This window comes from Myxocyprinus asiaticus, chromosome 16 (genome assembly GCF_019703515.2).
Source record: "Myxocyprinus asiaticus isolate MX2 ecotype Aquarium Trade chromosome 16, UBuf_Myxa_2, whole genome shotgun sequence".
Taxonomy (NCBI): Eukaryota; Metazoa; Chordata; class Actinopteri; order Cypriniformes; family Catostomidae; genus Myxocyprinus; species Myxocyprinus asiaticus.
In genome coordinates, this window is record NC_059359.1 from 4,381,268 (window position 1) to 4,399,005 (window position 17,738).

Genomic DNA, 17,738 nt, shown 5'->3' on the forward strand with positions numbered 1-17,738 from the left:
CAGTTGCTGTTTATACAATCTCCACATGCCTGATGTTTCGGAGAAACATCAGAGACAAAGTTGATACTTAAATACTTACAGTTCAGCCAAAAATGATGCCATCATTTACTCACCCTCATGTCGTTCCAAACCCATATGACTTTCTTTCTAATGTAAAACTCAAAAGTAAAAATTCAAATTAATATCCTGGAAAATCTTGATGTCCGTTGCACGTACATGAGCACTATGACTAGGGTTGCCACCCGCCCCAAAAATACAGGATCATCCCATATTTAAAGATAACATTATGTCATCAGTGCATCCCTTTTTTGCTCTAAAAAGTTTTAGCATATACATGGATGTGGATTTTCACTGAAAAATTACTTACAATAATGGTTTGTTTCTTACAAAACCTATCTTAGGCCTTTAGAAGACTTGGAATATGACACACGAGCCGCAAGGGCAACTTTAACCACTTGCGACCCCACGTCCACATGCATGGACTTTGTATTTAGGCTTCACTATACGTAATGCATAATTTAATTTCATTTAAACTGACTGATCTCAGTTTAGAAGACTCTGTGCTGTCAGTAAAGCGTTAAACTTTCGTCATGTGACAAAACAACAAACGGCAACAAAATTACATCTGGAAAGAAACCCGATTACTTTTTTACATTGAAACCTGTTTGAGTCAAAAGATTAGAGTCTCAGTTTCATCTGATATGTCATTTTTAAAATTTGAGCGATTTATTGCAAACGGCACGCTGTTAATCACAATGAACATGTTCATGGACTGTATGTCAGTTTCAGTTAAAATAGCCTATATTCACTGTATATTATCATACTGAGAATTAATGGATGCATCCAAAAACTGGAAAATGTTGCTTTGAGAGGCTTTATATCGAGTTAGGATGAAAATAAAAAGTGTGAAAAAGACAGTAGTGTCTAAATATTTGTATCTAAAATAAATAAATAAATAATGTTTTTGTCTTGTTTACCATGTCCAAATACTGTATGTCAAAAAATGTCTTAATATCATTAAAACAATATTATATAACTTAAAAAAATATTATTAAAAAAATAAATCATAATAATACAAAATTTTTCTTACCCCATTTGGAATGTTTTTTTTTCTTTCTTTTTTTTCTTTCTTTTTATAAGCTTAAACCTCATTAAATTTTATTACATTTGTTTGAAAAGAAGTTTTAACATCTTATGTCATTTTTATCCATGTATCATTTGCTCATTTCATATTCAATTAGGAATTCAAAATCAGAAAAACAAAATATTATTCATTTACAAAACCAATATTAAAAAACAAATAATGACTTGTTTATAGTAATTTCGATTTAATGGTCAAACTAAAAATAGGAAATTGGAAAAATAGCCATGGGACACTGTGCGTTTTGATTATTTGATTTCACTAATATATGGATTGAATATTTGATTCGCACATCTGGGTGGGCCTGAAACGCCCCTTTCTTCTGATTGGTCAACGTGCACAGTCGTCTTCTCAATGCTGTGAGACAGAATAAAAGTTCTCTGCTGTTTAATTGTTCAGATGAATTCGTCTCAGTTAATATGAAATCCTTTACGATTTATTCTCAAAAACTCGCCATGTTTATTGCAGCTGAGCTATCACTCTCATCAAATAGTCAAACACAGTGCCTACACACAACTGTAAATTGTTCACTGCATGCAGTCAGGGTTTCGTCTTCATGCGATTCAGCATTAGGACAATCATTGCCATGTGAAGCAATTGATAAGAGTGATACACACATGTCGGTGCGGCTATCCTTATGAGGACTCTCCATAGACATAATTATTTTTATACTGTACAAACTATAGATTCTATCCCCTAACCCTAACCCTACCCCTGAACCTAACCCTCACAAAAAACTTTCTGCATTTTTACATTTTCAAAATAACATCATTTAGTATGTTTTTTAAGCGATTTGAATTATGGGGACACTAGAAATGTCCTCATAAACCACATTTATAGCATAATACACTTGTAATTACTAGTTTGTAACCTAAAAATCTGTCCTCGTAAACCACCCAAACCCGCCCACACACACACATACACACACTCACACACACTCACACACATATTATTAAGATGGTTATTAAGATTAATCCCTTGCTCTGTATGCCAAATGTCTTCTCACAGTTCTCCTTCTTCGTGCCACACAACTTGTTTTATTCATGGTACAAGTGGTACCATGCAGTGCAGGTATGACATTCACAGTTAGGGTGACCAGATATCACTTTAAAACCGGGGACAGTCCCGATCTTACAAGTCATGTACCACGTCACGATGGATTTACAGTTGGGACACCTTTTGTCCTAATAATTAGTCTAAGGCAGCTATAGTTTGAATGCTTTAAATAAGCGTTTTAAATTGACATCATGTTTAGTGCATTTTTGAAATGAGAAATCATCAAAGAGTATTGAAAGAATCGGTTTATTTTCATTTTTACATAATGCAGTGCAATGAACAAAGCAAGATACGGTTCAGGGAATATACAGACTTAACGTGGGGTGCATCCAAGACAGATGAGCATTCATGCCAGTGAATTATAACAGCTTCAACAGTAAATAACAAATGATAAATAATAATAATAATAATAATGATAACAAATAAATTGGAAGATATTATTGCATTTAATATTTAATATAAGACAATCAGTATTTACATGGCAGCGAAGAGTGCTTATTTCAACCTCAGATCATTCCGAAATCCATGTTTTTGTATGGGAATATGGGTGGCTTTTACCTACTGGTTCGTATACGCAGCAGTTTTGTGTGCCTTTTATTATCAGACCAATGTGAAGGCTATGTGTAAATGCTGACTTTAAATGCACTGGTCGAGCTTTCATGAACATCCTTTAGCATAATTTCCATGATGAGCAAGTCCCTCACACCTAAGCTTCCAGAGCAGGGTAAAGTTAGTTTTAGGTTCGATAATTTTTGGATATTCGGTTTCTCGTACCCGCGCTCTCTGCTGGCGGCAAGTTTTTAAAGATTTCGCACAATTGTCTAGATTTTATGTTATATAAATATTAATGTTATATAACTATAATATACAGACATAAAACACTACACTCAGAGCTGTCAGTTGGTGTGGCTGCAGAATTCTGACTGAAAATGCTCCGATGTGCTTTCATTGCTTAGCGTACTTTAGGGACCGTCTGAAAATTCCACTCACTATTAAACACAGGTGGTGTCCAATCACTCATTCAGTTGATGTGCAAGTTAAAAAGAAAACTTTAAAAGTACACTTTTACATTCCAAATGTTGTAGTAGGTTGCCAGTTAATATACTGAGCTAAGACTAAGTCCAATAATATTAATACAGTATTAGATTATTTAAAATAAATAAATAAATAATAATTCACCAAAATGTCATTTCACATTCCAAAGGTTATAGTAACTTCCCAGTGGATAGACTGACAAACTGTAAAAATCTCACCAAACTTTGGAATGTGAAAATAACTTTTTGGTGAATTTTAGTTTGTTTTTAAAATAATCGAATTCTACTCATATTATTGGACGTACTGTAAAAATCTCACCTGTAGTAAGTCAGTCTATCTACTGAGAACTTACTACAACCTTTGGAATGTGAAAATAAGGCAAATATCCAACAAATATCGACAAATCCAACAAATTACCCTGCAGTTAAACGTAAGCCTGTCTTTACAATGTAGGCATATGCTTCAATAGTTTTATGAATGTATGGTTATTTTCGTCATCTCAATTAAAACCATGCCTTTTCAAACCGGAGCAACGTCAAAGACCGCAGGTTTATGTGTAGGGCTGTTTGATAAATCTGGCTGTTTGTTCATTATTTGTTCATTTAAGTTCATAACGTATTACGTTATGTTAACATATACAACTTTTAATATGTACTTGAATATTTTGGAAGTAACATTAACCAAGATTAATAAATGCTGTATTGTTTATTGCTAATGTAGTTAGATAAAAATCTGCATACAAATGAAAATTTCAAATCAAAATAACATTGTCAAATGGATACAATCCACATTTAAAAATATAAATTACCCACCAAACCCCAGTCAACAGCGACTGTGGCAAGAGGCAAAATATTTCGTCAAAAGCTTGGTTTCTGTTTTTTTTTTTTTTTTTTGGTGTGACATTGGGTAGCCCAGCATGAAATCTCATTGGCTTGAAATCCTGCTCCTCATTAAACACTGCGTCACAACTATCTCGCATTTTGTGTGGACAGACAAATTGCTTGTCATATCGTGCCAAGTTAGCACACAGTGTTATGCTATTTCTAAAAATATTCTCAAAATAGGGCCCTATGAAATCCGTTTGATTTTTTCCCAAATTCCCTTTGATTTTTTTCCTGAATTCCGTGTTTTCCAATTAATTTTTTTGAATTCCGTGTTTTAAAGTTAAACAAATTTTATAAATAAAAGATAAACTGAAAAACAAAACAATTATTTCTCACCATACCATCACATTATTTTTATCAAATGAAGTACTTCTATACAGATCCTTGCAGAGTTATTGTTTTTGTCAGATACAGTGCTGCACAGCAGAGCATCACAATATAAATGAAAACATCGATGAAAACTTTTATATATTACAACAGCACTCTAGCTTGTGAGATATTGCTTAAATATAATGTAATTATTATTTAAGTATTATTATTATTATTATTATTATTATTATTTACTACACTGAATATTACATTTTACTATACAGTAGTAGTATATTTCTATTGCAATATTTTCAATTTCATGTGTCTAGTTAAATTGAGCTTTTATTATGGCAGAAAGCTGAATGAAGCTTTTTGAATTAGTGTGTTTTTGACGACAGCTTCACAACTCCGGATAAGCAGTTCCCTGCTTAAATGCTTAAATATGGCTTATATGTGCATATTAAATTGCAACTGCGATTTTATTATATAAATATATAGTCTGTGCTGCACACTTCAAGCTTAATGTGCACTCTGCCGTCTCTAATCGATTACAAACACTGGCCGCGCATGATGCTTATGCTTATGATGTGGTGTTATCAGTGTATGAGCATTCGGCTTCTCACATTTCCTTTGAAGTGTGCAGCACATTCAGACTGTATATTTATTTAATTCAATCTCAGCCTTTTGTGGTTTAAACATCAGACTAGGACAAATAACAATTTTAATTTGATTTAATAAGTATTAACATGAATAATTACACAATGAAATCTCATTGGTTCAAATTCCCACTCCACAATGCTTTATAATAGACCCTGATTCCACCTGATATTACGATGCGTGTCACATGTGGTCAGATGAGACACATCGCTGTTTACACCTGGTCACATAAATGCATGTCCTGTGACCACTTGTGCTCAGATTTGGAATGGAGGGTCTTTGTTTCATGACGACATACATCAATCACAATGTCACTGTGTTACTGCATGATAATAAAGCACAACAAAGTCAGAAAAGACAAAGAAAGTGCGAAAAAAATGGCGTGCTGTTTCTCCCAGATGCGACTGAAATTTAATCTAAGCACAAACGCAACATGTCAAGCAGAATTATCCGTTATTTTAGTGGATTACCTGTATTAAAGGAGCTTCAGGTGTTCGTGCTTGTCATCTGTGTTGATATCAAACACACTTAAGAAGATCCGTGAAGCTCTCGTGATCGTGTATGAATCCACTTTTTTATTTTCCGATTGGATGGTTATTTAATTTTAAAGCCTCTTGTAAACGGCAAAGTTTAAACTCTTGTTTTAGTGCAGCATATGATTGGCAAGTGAGGGATGGCACTTCACTGCTGCCAGGACGCATACAGGACAGATTAGTGTTTACATCTCAGATGTTACGTGGACTCATGCATTTTTGCCCACATTCATATGTGGTTTTTGTGATCCGATCGCATGTCATCGGATCATCCGAAATGCATCTTAATACCCGGTGGAAATGGGGTCATAAACATGGCATATCTTCTGCTTGGCTGTTTTTGTTCATGCACCGTAATATTAAGATTTCAGTGTGGAAATGTCTTGCCGCTGGAAACTTCTGCCTGGTTAGTAAAACATTCAGACACAGTTATTACTCTCTAGGTCATACTACGATAAATTGGTGCTACTAGGTTTTATCTGCATGGCTTGTCCTGGCCCATACAGAGGTCTGGCCTGATATGAGAATTCTTAAATATCAGAGAACAGTTTTTGGAGGTGAATCTCAGGTGGTTGGAGAATCGGAGCAGATTAAGTGTATCTGATGCAGATTCAATAGAACAGTTAAGCAATGCTTTATAGAGCCTATCAGATGAGAAGAGCAGTAGTCGATGCCTGTGAGGTCATCCAAGGGCAGATGCATCAGCGAGCCAGAAGACATACTGAGAGCAAAAAATATGAAGAGCTGATTGGATTCTTCTTCACATGGCTTTGTTTAAAGGAATAGTTTCTTTATGAAGGAACATTCTCTCATTACTTACTCACCCGTATGTTATTCTATATCCATATACTGTTATTTTTTCAGTGGAATGCATAGTATTTTCACCCAGCTCTTTAAATTGTTTACAATGGCAGCTCATAGAGGATGTCAAGCTTTGAAAAGGACAACCACTGAAGAATAATAAAAATAGTTCATATGACTTGTGCACTATATTCTTCCAAAGTCTTCCAAAACCATATGATATGGAAGCAGGTTAAAGAAAGAGTAACATGTTAAAAAATGGCGCATCAACGTCATTGACGCCAAAACGGGATTGGCTCTCACCTGTGTATTGAATTCTGGACACGAATATGGGCTTGACGTGAGCTTCGGGGGAGGGCAAGATTATCAGTGAATAATTTCTGTCTTAAATCTCTATCTGTTCCTCACATAAAGCTATCGTATGGCTTCAGAAGACTCTAAATATATACCTCAAGTCGTATGGACTCATTTTATGATACTTTTATGGTGTTTTTTTCCTCTTTTTGTTGGAGTTTGACAGATTTGTTCCCTATGAATTGTTGTTTTATGGCAAGAGCTGCAGAAAACTTCTTTAAAAATGTCTCCATTTGTGCTCTATGGACTTAATAACAGCCTGCGGGTTAACAACGATCCTTTAAAGGCTGTAAATAATGGGCAAGCTCTGGGCGTGTCGAGAAAAGAGACAACAGTGAATGAATGAGGCTGAACAGTTTTCAGTTAAGGCTTTTCTTCTTCCCTTGAAAATACCATTTATCTCGAATGAAGCCCACATTTTTCCTGAGAAACAATACAAACTCTATTTCCCCTGTAGAGCAGTCAGCATCATATGCTATTGATTTCTCCCTGAGCTGTTCCACAGAAAATTGCTCTGAAGTGGAACTCTGGGAGTGACACATGAACATCAACGGTAACTGCTTGGCTGGCCGTATCTTAACCTGTCTATTAGATGAGCACTATGGAATGGAAATAAGTAGGGATGGGACAATATGGTTATCTCAATATTCAGTTCAATATACGATATGAGGTTCATAATTCTGTATATAATCTCGATTCGATATAATAACACTTAAGTAACAAAATATTACAAAAAAAAAGTTTCTGAAAAAATGTTTGAGCAAAATACACATTACAATTTCTTATCAAAATAAAGTTATTTAATACACAATATAAATGCTCAAAGTTTAAATAATAAGAGTTGCTCATATACCTTTCTCTATAAGAAAAGATCACAAACAAATAAGTTTTCAAAAATAGTGAGATGCAGTCAGGCTGATCAGGTGCAGAACAAGCAATAGAACTGTCCTGAAAAAGTATGTGAATGTGTAAATTTATATTTTTTAATCATTACTAGAATCACATTTTAACTGTAAAAAAAATACAAAAATTCTTCATTCTATTAATTAATATTCTATCATGAAATTTTATATATAATAATGATATGAGCCATCACTGTTTGAAATAATGTGTACAGTTTACAAGTAATAACTTTGAGTTTACATTCATTTGTTTATGAAATGGTAAAAAAGTACTGTCACTTTAAGAGTACAATGAGCGGTTCACGTGTTCCGGTTCAGCGAACATTAACGAGAATCTCTCGGTTTCTTTAGCGTATCCATGCTGTGAAATTAAAATTAATATTTATTTTTACTTTTTTATCTGACTGTAACGAACAGAAAGGATATTAAAACACATTATTCAATGATAGTGGAGTGTGCCTTATCTTTAATGGACACACATTACACGGAGGAAACAATCTGCTTTAATCTCATGTACTTTTCATCAAAACAAGGCGATTTTCCAGGTTTTCCAGTTCTTAAAGTTCTAAAAGCAAAATTCAAGCACTTTAAGGACCTTGTGTGAACCTTGTAAACAGTGTAGAAAAAAGCACAGTAGGGGTAAAATCAAGTGATAGAGAGATCGTGATGTTTGACGGGTTATTTAATTTATGATCACATGGACAGAAAACAATGTTGCACATTTTGAAATATTGAGTTATGCCATGATACGGTTCGTAATTGTTTTCTTTCGAAATTCGATATATCATCCCATCCCTAGGAATCAGCAATGGTATATTCATATCTGGGTCAATAATCATTAATGCTGTGATTCTTTATGTTTAGTGTATTCCTATATAAAACTATTAAAAACTATTAAAAACAAAATCAAGCCTGGTTTTTACTTGATGCAGCCGCTTGTTAGCGAGGGTTCGAGCAGACAAAGTGATGTCATCACGGCTGCCGCCTAGTATTTGCAAGGCTATGTTTCGCACAGTCATGCACATGGCAATTTTTTTTTTTTTACTTTTCGTGCGGTGCACGCACGGTGCTTCAATCTGATTGGACGAATTTGAGGAAAGAGGCAGGGCAAATGTGCCTGTGCCTTTGATGCAGAGTGAAACTACTGTAAATAATGTTAAAAGGCCAATGTTTTCACAGTGAAATTACCTGTTGAAGCTCCTCAGTTGAGCTCAGTTTTGAAAGGCAAGTAAGCCTATTTATCCACTATCTATTGTACACTGAATAAAAGGGTCTAAGCATAAAGCATTTAGATGTTTCCATTGATGGTATAAATAATGGGGGGTTGTACCAAAGAATCTACGCCCCTAATTGACCTAATGTTACGGTACGTTTCATCTTCTCTCATGCTGAATAAAAATATTGTGAAAAATGCAACCCAAAATATCTTAGAATATAGCATATAAAGTATTGTGAGGTAAAATGTCGCAATAACATGATATATACATTTTTTTCCCCCACCTCTAATTAACCAATAAAAAATGTCTAATTCATCTTAATTGGACTTTGTTGTTTTGTGCAACAAGTGTTGAACTTCCTGTTTTATCGTAGGGCCATAGAAGTAGCGAGAAGTAAAGGGACATTAATACTGGTAAAAAAACGTAAAAATAAAATAGCATGCCTTGGTTTCAGCGTGTTCATCATTAAATGAAAACTCTTGCAGTGTAGCTGCACGGATGATCTATACAGACATCCTTAGAAACGAGCTTGTTCTGTGTTTGCATTTTGCTCTAACAAAAATAATTGTGTGTTCGCTGATGTAATGCCGCATTACACTTCATTGTCTTTTGCGCTAACTCTGAGTGGCACTTAATCTTCTTACTGAAATATTAATGTGAAAAATGCAATAAAATATCTTGGTGTTGCAATATTGATACAGCAGTGTGAGGTAAAATATCGAAATTCTTTTAAATAATGACCCCCCACCTCTATCGAATGCACACCCAGACCCAGTTTTTCCTTTATTGCGTTTGGCTTTCGAATGTGCTGACACGAACAGGGTGTGTGTGAGAGCTAGGTGGGGTGAGCGTCCTTTCACTTTCTCATTGTTTTGGGCTGCAGTGTAGTAAACAGACACATCCAGCTGTGACGGTTTCTCATTCCAACCTTTTTGTCATTCCCACAGTGATGGTTTGTTCCCTGGTGGTGTGCCAGCGGCCTCTCCCTGCTGGAATGCACTGATAATACCCTGGAGCGAGTACAGATTTTTACTGCGATGTTTTTTGCCAGGTCGTCTGTGCAGCTTTGTAATATACTGCATTCTGATTAAAACAATTTGTGCATTGGAGATGCAGCATCGTTAGGGGAAAAAACAGATACAAATCTGCGCCTGGAGGGTTTAGCTTGCTAAATTGTCATATTCCATGAGCCGTGTGTTTCTGTACACATGAAGCGTTTTTTAACGTTTGAGTCATTTGTACTATTGTTTTCAATAAAGCACCACTCCTTGTGACAGCCAGGTAACGACAATGCAGTGTCGACACATTGTGATGTCTCAAAAGATCACATTCAGCAGCTTAGAGCATGAATTTACTGTTGTGACACTGATGCTTTTATTGTTACAAACTGTAATAAACAATTTTGGTCCAAATTATGGGTATTATTTATTTATTTATTTTAATTTGTGACAAACAGCACAAGTCATTTCATTATTCGCAGCATCATATCAAGACGAAACGCCACCTGTCACAAAAACATGAAGAACGTTCATAGTTTTGTTTCTTCTATTTAATTTTAAAAATGAACAAATCAATGCATTTAATCAATAAATATGATATTATATTGCATATATAATTTTTTGTTACATGTTTATTGTTTAATAACATAATTTGTACTATTTACAGGTATTTACATTGATTTGTTGAAGACGTGTTAAAAACCAGTTCTGTCTCTTAGAGCATCTGCAAATTAGCGCATGTTAACGAGAGAGACTCAATCAGCTTTATCTCATCTGTCCTACGTGTGATTAGAATTACATTTAGTTTTTGATCAACAACTGACTGTAGAGAACAGAAATGGTATTCAAAGAGACATAATTGAATGAGAAATGGGTCGCGTTGATCTCGTCTTTCGACACACATTATACGGAACAGCATTTACTCTGAATATGCTGTGAAAGGATCTCGCTGCTGAATACTGAACCAATATACTACTCAACTAGTGAGTGAAATCTAAACATTTACCAGCCAGTTGCCAAATATATACATTTTAGTCACATAGCGCAAAATTTGGTTGCTAATGAGAGTGATTTTCTCTCATTGTAGTGGAGGGTTACGTATAGAGTAAAAGATCGATCTTGGGATTTAAGAATCAATATCAAGATCGTTCAAACGAAGCACGTGATGCATTGGAAAATCGATATTTTTACCCACCCCTACTGCTGAGTATAATAAAAAAAATTACAAAAATAAATACATCCATTTAAAGAATAATGAATAAAACAAAACAAAGAAATCTCACCCAAGCCTATTTTTACTTACATTTGACATTTAGCCTCTACTTTATTATTATTACAGTTTGATTTAAACGTATTATATTTAAATTCTTAAAAAGATCACTAGTTGACTGGTGAGTATAGTAAATAATAAAAATAAATAAATAAATAAAATAAATGAATAATAAATCAAATTGGTCTAATTTAACTTACATTTTGTGCTTGTTGGGTGTTAATTTTGGGCCTTATGTGTACTACACTGTAGCCTCAAGACTTTGTTTTATGTAGTATGTATGAAACCACGTTGGCACCATGTTTGAAGGGTGAAGTCAAGACATCCTGTTACACTTCACGAGGAGCCCTTAGTAATGAAAGGCACACCTGCCATTTACACTCTCCAGAGTACCTTACTTGAGTCTTCAAACACAAGCTTTGCACTGATTATTATGAGTTCAGCGTGAGTTTCAAGAGCACTATTTAAAAGAACAGCCTAAGGCGATGCTTGCTGTTGTAATGTAGTCACCCCTGTTCACATCCCTCCGCTGTTTTACATGCACTAATACATGATATACAACCAGAGCTCTCGTTCTTTAGGGTCAGCTAAAGTTTTCTGACTCTTTACGAGGGTTTTGCGTCACTAAGAATTGAATTGTTAATTCTATCTGAATGTTGTCATACACATATATTAGGTATTTCCAGAAACAATAGGGTGATTCTATAGCGAAACCTGTATAGAATGTGTACTGGTCCTATTTTACTCTCAAATAAAAAAATAAATAAAATTGCTGCAAACAGCAATGCGGATTCATCATCAAAACTGCAAATTATGTAAAAATTGACATGGTAGAGACATGTACTTCACACATGTACACAACATTTTATTAATGTATCCTACACATACATACTGAGTTTCAAGTCAATTGGAGCTATGGTTCAGGAAGAGTAGATTTTTGTAGTTTTGGACAATTTTGTATAAATACAGGAAAATCTATCATGGCGGACTTTATGGGTTCTAGAGGCTTTTTTGTTCCTCATGAGAAATGAGGCATATACCAGGTTTCAGAAATTTTGGACTTATGGGGTGGAAATGGCATCACTTTGAAAATTGACAAATTGGGGCGTGGCCTGTAGCGCCACCTATAGGCTCACGTAGCCCATTTTTGGTGTGGTAGTTACTCGTAGCCTGTAGTATCAATGTGTCAAATTTCAAAACTTTTTACTGAGGAGATCTTGAGTTATTGGGCAATTTAGAGCTACAGGAATAATAATAATAAGAAGAAGAAGAATACTAACAAAAACAATAGGTTTCCTCCCACTGGAGGAATCCTAAGAAAATAAATAATAATAATAATTAAAGCTGCAAGCAGCAATGCGGATTCATCATCAAAACTGCAAATTATGTAAAAATTGACATGGTAGAGACATGTACTTCACACATGTACACAACATTTCATTAATTTGTTTTTAAACATTGCAAGAGTCTTCATATGAACTGGAGATTGAATCAAAGTATCGGTTTTATGACTAGCGGATTTGTAAAGCATTATTTTAGCGTTAGCGATAAATAATAGTAAACTGTAATTTTGTCATCTTTTGACATATCAAGGTGAAATTTGGCACAGTACTTCAGAGTGATGTCACCTTGAAGCCCGTTAGGTTGGAAAAAACATTAGTCAAAATGACATTTGATTTTTTGGACATATGGATATTGAGAGAATGTGGACATTTACATAAATGCACACCTTTCAGCCATTTTGTATTGTATTCATTTTTGCTAAATATCAAATTGAAAGACATGTATCCTACACATACATACTGAGTTTCAAGTCAGTTGGAGCTATGGTTCAGGAGGAGGAGATTTTTGTAGTTTTGGACAAATGTGTATTGTACAGGAAAATCCATCATGGCGGACTTTATGGGTTCTAGAGGCTTTTTTGTTCCTCATGAGAAATGAGGCATATATACCAGGTTTCAGATATTTTGGACTTATGGGGTGGAAATGGCATCACTTTGAAAATGGACAAATTGGGGTGTGGCCTGTAGCACCACGTATAGGCTCACGTGGGCCATTTTTGGTGTGGTAGTTACTTGTGGCCTAATTGTAGTATCAGTGTGCTAATTTCAAAACTTTTTACCAAGGAGATCTTGAGTTATTGGGCAATTTAGAGCTACAGGAATAATAATAAGAAGAATACTAACAAAAACAATAGGTTTCCTCCTACCAGAGGAGTCCTAATAATTATTATATTTTGCTTATAGAAAATGAAGCCTATTTTTAGGGCCATTAAGATTATTTACTATTGTGACATTATTTTCATGACAGTTACGCAGATTTTACGCCCCAATTCTAATTACCATAATATGAAAAAGAGGGTTGTTTTGATGTATTATTTAAATTGTGTAGTATTTAAACATCATAGTTGTCGCACCCCTTCATGCCACCATCCCTTCGTGTTCGCAGACTCTTAGTTTGACACTTTCATGGACTTTTATGTTGTAGTTTATCCCCACACTACAATTCCAAGCAGGCACTGTCATCATCACGTTCACCTTTTTCCATTCAGTGTTCCCAGCTGTTCCTTGTGTTGTCATTTCCCATGTCTGTATATATTCCCTTGTGTTTCATCATTCAGGGTCTAGTCTCGTCTATATTAGCATGTATATTTGTCTCATTGTTGTATTTATCCTTGTACCTATCATCTTCCTAATTCTTAGTTATATTTCAGTTTGTATATAATATATATATATATATATATATATATATATATATATATATATATATATATATATATATATATATATATATGTCGGTGATTCTTCATTAAACTCTGCATTTGAATTCAAACTGCATCCCTCTCCATGACTTTTGTGCTCTGCCGTATAAAGTGAATTTTAATGGTGTGGCACTAAAGGACTGTTTTCGGGCTGGGTTGGAAGAATCAATTAATTCTCTAATGCAGTGTTTCCCAAACTGGGGTACGTGTAACCCTGGGGGTACGTGAGGTGACAATGAGGGTAAGCGAATACAATTCTTTACTGTCCTTTAAATTTCATCACAGTCTAAAATAACGTTCAAACCCAGATCATGTATTTCTCACTGGCAAAAATAATTTTGTGTGCCCTCTAGTGTAGAAACACCAAAATTGTTGTGTCATAAAGGTCAGATAAATATGCAATGATATCACCCTATCTTTAGCGGTTAAAAATAAAATTGCATCTACTCATGCGTCGTGCGTCACACATCTTTTTCGCCAGCCCAGCACACTGCTAGGTGACGTAGCTTAGCGATAGCAAGTAAAATGGATACTTCACTGTTTTACCAGACTCGCAAATGTCAGTCGGCCACGATTTTAGTTTGTTTGTTTTTTGTTTTGTTTTTTGCTTCTGCAGTTTAAAACGTATTTGTATTTAAGGTTAGATGCATAGGGAGATTTGATTCTGATGGTATAAGTTCATAAGCTTTGATGACAGGTGTCAGACATCCGGTGCGTCCAAGTAATTTTCCACATTCACATGCTTTACATTGTTGCATGATGTTTTTTCAGCAAATGAGCTCAACCTTGCTAACAGTGTCAAATGTGACATAAAAAAGCACCTTGAGCTGAACACACAATTGCACAGATACAGATGCTGTACTTGCAATGATGCACAATTCCAGGCACAGAACTGAATGCTATTCTTGCATACCACGACGCGGTGGAGTTTTCAAGTTATGCATTTATATCATATCAAGCATACCCATCTCAATCAGTAAGCCATTTATTCAATATGTATATGATTAATATTCTGTAATGTACAAATATAACATGTTTAATATAAGGGAGTTGTTTTACAAAGATAACTGTGTTATATTTCAAAATACCTTGTGTGAATGTTATCTATGCTTAAGAGAGGGGGTACGCGAATGGATGTTGAATGTTTGGAGGGGTACGCCACTGTAAAAAGTTTGGGAACCACTGCTCTAATGCCATCTGGAAGAATTGTATGGGACCTCCAACAGTATATTGACTTGCCCTTTGTTTATGTGGATCAGCCTTCACTGTGGGAGCGATGGAGGAGGACTACACTCATGCAGTAGAGTGATGGAGGAGGACTACACTCATGCTGTAGAGTATACCATTATGCTTGCCATGGTCATCGAGCCATGCCCAACCCTGCCACGGGCAATGAGCCAATTCCCACGCCTGCCACGGTCAATGAGCCAATGCCCACGCCTGCCAGGGTCAACGAGCTAGTTCTTGAAGCCTTGTCCATCCCAGAGCCGGCGTTGCAAGCCTCATCTGACCCAGAACCAGCTTTCACGCCTGCTCCAGCCCTAAAGGAATTTTTGGGGGGCTACACTGGTTACAGTGGACTCCGAGCTCCCTTCAACGGAGACCACTTTCTCCCCAGCCACAGTGATCCTGGAGATCTCCTTCATCAAGCCTCCCACAGCAGTGCTCACAGCCGTCCGGAAGAGGAGAAGAAGGGCTCCTACTCCCCAGTCGCTGCCAGTGCTCATGGCCACAGAGGTCATCCCCCTGTCACTGCCAGTGCCCACGGCCACGAAGGCCGTTCCCCAGTCACTGCCTGTGCTCACGACCACGGAGTTCATTCCCCAGTCGCTGCCAGTGTTCATGACCACGGAGATCATTTCCCCGTCACTGCCAGTGCCCACAGCCATGGAGGCCATTCCCCTGTCACTGCCCATGTTTACGACCATAGAGGCCGTTTCCCAGTTGCTGCCAGCACTCCTGACCACGGCGACTCCACCCTCTGAGTCTTCCATGACTCCGCCCACTCCTCCAGAGATGACTCCTCCAGCAATTCTGTCTGCTCCTCCTGAGAATCCTCTTCCAGTGGCTCCGTCCATCTCTTCTGAAACTTTTCCTCCAGTGGTTCTGCCCGCTCCTTCTCCCGAGACTCTGTCCACCTCTTCTGATACTCCTCCTCCAACGTCTCCTGAGCCACCTACTACTCCAACCCCTGCAGCTCCACCTCCAGAAACTCAATTCCCTGAGCCTGCTGAGGCTCCGCCGCTCCACCTCCTGCAGCGCTTTCTCCTGAGCCGCCTACTGTTCCAACCCCTGTGGCTCCACCTCTAGAGACTAAATTCCATAAACCTCCTACAGCTCTACCTCCAGGTCCACCTCCTGAGTCTCAAATCCCTGATCCTCCAGCAGTTCTGCCCACTCTGCCTCCGGCTCCTCCTCCTGAGTCTCCAGTCCCTGCTCCTCCTACGGCTCTGCCCACTCTGCCTACGGCTCCTCATCCTGAGTTTCAAGTCCCTGCTCCACCTCCTGAGACTCAACTCTCTGAACCAACTGTGGCTCCGCCACCTGAGTCTTCACCACCAGTGGCTACGCCCCCTGTGGCTCCTCCCCCTGAACCCCTTCCAGTTCCGTCCTGGTGTCCTGATCCTCAGCCAGTTGCCTTCCTGGAGCCACCTCCCAAACCGCCGGACCACATACCCTTCCTGGAGCCACCTCCCAAACCGCCAGACCCCGTACCCTTCCTGGCGCCACCTCCCAAACCTCCGGACCCTGCTCCCTTCCAGGAAACATCTTCCTGGCCTTCCTGCTCCTTCCCGGTCCCCAGTTTGTCTGCCAGCTCCGCCTTGGGCTTACAAATATCTGTCTTTATTTATCAAAAGTAATCAGATTAGATTGCCTAAAAAGTGTAATGTTAAAGATTATGTTACTATTTTAGTAGTGTAATTTGTAAATAGTACCAGATTAAATTTCAGAAGTAATCTACCCAATACTGTCTACATATCAGGGAATGAATGGGCATAATAAGTCAAAATGAATTAGGTAATTATTTGATTTGTTGCAAAACTTGTTTTAGACCAATGAAATTCCTCTGTTGTGTGACTGTGTTGAATGCCTTTCAATTATAATTCAGTAAATTCCTTCCTTCCTTCCTGTCATTTCAGTTCAAATTTCTGCTCATGCATTAAAAGGGAGCCCATAGTTGAATTTAGATTTTTGCCCAACTCTGCGCTTTACACTGGAAGCGGAATCGAAGAATTATGCTTTCATTAAATGTTCTTTTACAGTAGCTTGGGAAATGTAATTCATTCTCCAGATAATTTTAATGACTTAGAAACTTCATGTACTGTAATGGTTATACAAATCATGTGGACAGGATAAAAGGAGAAACAGTACATTATTATATTATTTAGAGCATTTGTGATGCATGTTTAGCATTTAATTTATGGTTACCTTTAATTATTTAGCAAACGCTTCTGTCGAATATGAATCATTACAAATGAGGAAAAACACAAGCTGTTTATCATATAGGAAGCAATAATATTAGAAGTTCTGCAGTACTGAATTTTAAGGGTAAACCAGAATACTGTTATACAAATGGTAAAACAGAAGTGTACAATTAGACCATACCATACGGCGACTGTTCATAGTGACTACATCTGTGAAAAAAAAGTGAGTACATTTAAATTTTTCCAAACTGTCTTCCGCTGTTTCTTAAAAGTTGTAGTGATTTCAGCAGATCGGATGGACTTTGGAAACTCCATACACCACAGCAGGACAAAGAGAGTGAAGGTCCGGTTTCTAGTAAGTGGCTTTTACCTTGTGACGGTAGCACCAGTCCTCA

The 17,738-nt window shown here is 37.0% G+C and overlaps 1 protein-coding gene across 4 annotated transcripts in view; it reads left to right on the top strand.

The window, feature by feature from the left end:
- Positions 1-17,738, top strand: part of LOC127454302 (zinc finger protein 385D-like) — a 141,487-nt gene that overhangs the window by 72,038 nt on the left and 51,711 nt on the right. The gene's annotated exons all lie outside the window — the stretch shown is intronic.